This window comes from Triticum aestivum, chromosome 1B (genome assembly GCF_018294505.1).
Source record: "Triticum aestivum cultivar Chinese Spring chromosome 1B, IWGSC CS RefSeq v2.1, whole genome shotgun sequence".
In the NCBI taxonomy this organism is placed as follows: Eukaryota; Viridiplantae; Streptophyta; class Magnoliopsida; order Poales; family Poaceae; genus Triticum; species Triticum aestivum.
Window position 1 is genome coordinate 496,120,950 of NC_057795.1, and position 3,248 is coordinate 496,124,197.

Sequence of the window (3,248 nt, forward strand, 5' to 3'; positions counted from 1 at the left end):
TCGGAAGTATGGGATTTGGACGGGAATCCTGAGATGCCCTGGAGAGGGAGGCCGGTTCTCAGCCCATGGGTAGATGGGCTGAACACTAACATCACGAAAGAGACGAAATCATTAATTAAGGAGTACTCCATGAGAACATCTTTCAGAGCCTGGCTATTCTTCATGCACGACACAGTACCTCATTTTGAGTTCACCAGGATGATCATCACACTATGGGCAATTTGGTCTGCTCGTCGGAAGACCATCCATGAGAACATCTTTTAAAGCCTGGAACATATCCATGGTTTTGTCAATTCCTATATAGCTGAGCTGAACCAGCTAGATAACGCCATGAGCCACAAGTTGATGTTGAAGCCTAAACCTGATGCAAGCAAGAGATGGCTGGCGCCGCAACCGGGTTACTCAAAGATAAACGTCGACGGAGCTTTCTCCCGTGGGGGCGAAACAGCAGCGGCAGTGGCTTTCTGCCGAGATGCATCAGGCATATACGTTGGAGCTTCAGCCCTCGTTCTGGGGAACATTAATGATTCAACCGTCATTGAAGCATTGGCTTGTAGGGAGGGCTTAGCCCTTGCTGCTGACCTGAACCTTGCAAGCATTACTATTGCATCAGATTGCCAAACGTTAGTGATTGACATTGATCAAGGTTCGAGTGCTGCAAACGGTGCAATTGTGCGGGAGATACAAGGAAGGATGGGCCAATTTATCAGCTGTCTTATCATTCACGAAAGGAGAAACTTCAATTTTGAAGCCCACAATTTAGCAAAACACGCTACTTCTTTAGGTTTTGGTCGCTACGTTTGGCTGGATCTCCCTTATGATCCTCTGAATGTACCTGTAAACATTGCTTTTACTGTTTAATAAAGCGCGTGGTTTGCCTCAAAAAGAAAAAGAAGTACTCCTTACGGAGATCACTCCAACTCCCCAGGTTGCGACAAGTGGCGTGCTCCATGTGCGCCACTTGTCGCAACCTGGGAGTTTTCCCTTTTTCGTAGATCCGTTTATTCAAAACGTTTTATCTCTTAAACCGTGCGTCCAAATCTCGAACAGCTTTCGCCGTTGGATTCCTCGTCGAGATCTTCAAAACCAGATCCCATGTTGATAGGTTTTGACGAACTTTTTTTTTCACAAAAAAACCGAACCAGAAACACGGTTTTTTTCCTTTCCGAAAGAGGCACGCCCGTGCCTCTCACGAAAGCAAAACCGTGCCTCTTGCGAAAGAAAAAAAAAACACAAAACGTGTTTTTTTTCTTTTTCGAAAGAGACACGCCCGTGCCTCTCGCGAAAGCACAACCGTGTCTCTCGCGAAAACAAAAACGTGACTCTCTCGAAAAAAATGCGTTTTTTGCGCAAAAAAATATTATTATTTTTGATTTTTTTTGTCGAAAAGTTAGGGAAGACCGATGGAAAACCAAAACGTAAAAAAAGAAAAAAAACGGTTTAAAAAGCCAAAAAATCTTGCAGAAAAATAGAAAAACAAAAATCCAGAGGGAACGCCCAAAGCGCGACACGTGACGAATGGCTGAGAGCGTGCCAAGTGGCGCTGATCGTTGCGAGGCTTCCAAGGAGCGCTCGTTAATTAGTTGCTCCCTGAAAGGGATGTTAGAGAAGCTACAATACCCTGATATCCCTTCTTCACGGCATTTCCTATTTGGCGCTGCAGGCGCCCGTTAACGTGCATCCTGCAAACGGGCGCCTGCAGCGCCCCGCGCTGAGCCGGCCCATCTAGTATTTTACTATCGCAAAAAAAACCTTTAAAAAGCCGAAAACTCTTGCGAAAAAATAGAAAGACAAAAATCCGGAGGGAACGCCCAGAGCGCGACACGTGACGAATGGCTGAGAGCGCGCCAAGTGGCGCTGATCGTTGCGAGACTCCCAAGGAGCGCTCGTTAATTAGTTGCTCCCCGAAGGTGATGTTAGAGAAGCTACAATACCCTCTTATCCCTTCTTCACGGCATTTCCTATTTAGCGCTGCAAGCGCCCGTTAACGTGCATCCTGCAGACGGGCGCCTGCAGCGGCCCGCGCTGGGCCGGCCCATCTAGTATTTTACTATCGCAAAAAATATGCCGCAGCCAGGACTCGAACATTCAACCTATTAAAGGCGGACTCTTTGTACTGTTGAACTCTTTATCATTTCTTCTTTAGTTTGATTCTTTTTTTTGTTTTTTCTTTTACTATTTTTCTTATCCTTTTCTGTAAAAAAAAATTTGTTTTCTTTAATGTGCGCTTTTTTAAAATCTGTGAACCTTTTTTCCTAATTTGACAATCTTTTTTTTCATTCCATGACCTTTTTCAAATCTGATAATTTAAATAAAAATCGATGAACTTATTTTAAAATTTGATGAACTATTTTTCAAATCTGATGAACTTTTTAAAAAGTCGATGAACTTTTTCCAAATTCGATGAACCTTTTTGTAAGTTGATGAACTTTTTTGAAATTCGATGAACTTTTTCAAATTTAGTGAACTTTTTTACAAATTCTATGAACTTTTTCAAATCCGTGAACCTTTTTCAAAGTCATGGTCGTTTTTCATTGTTGTAAACTGTTTTTTCAAAATTAGTGCACTTTTTTCCATTTCATGAACTTTTATTTTTGAATTCTTGAACTTTTTTGAATATATGAACCTTTTTGAATATATGAACCATTTTTACATGGCCAACTTTTGTATGCATGTTCGTCAACTTTCCAAATTTGTTCACATTTTTTCATACATTCACTTTTTTATTAATGCTTTCAAATAAGTCAAAATCTAAGCGAGGGGTTGTACAATAAGTGGCGCTGCTACGTTGGTTCTTAAATCAACACACGCTACAACGAATCACCAGCAGCCAGTAGGTGTACCGGTTGGCCAACCTTGAAGCGAGCGTCTGGGTGTGAGTTCCATTCTCAGGGAGCCATATTTTTGGATGTCTTTTCGCGTAATAATACAATTTTTTTGTGCATGCGTTTGTGGGCCGGCCCAGCAGGCGCTGCCGCAGGGGCCAGCTGCCTTCGGCGGCGCTGAAGGCGCCGAATAGGCGCTCCCCTTCTTCACATCTATATAATTAAGGCTAAACTGACTTGAATTAATTTGCAAATTACAAATCTACAGTATACATTTACAAAAATTACATACAAACAAAATTATGGTGTAATAAAATCAATTTCAGATTTATTTTCTATAAACAGTAACTTTCTACAGTACATGTCGCTACAGTAACCGTGACATCCCTTCTTTGTTTTGCACTGAATTTGCCCTGTAACTTC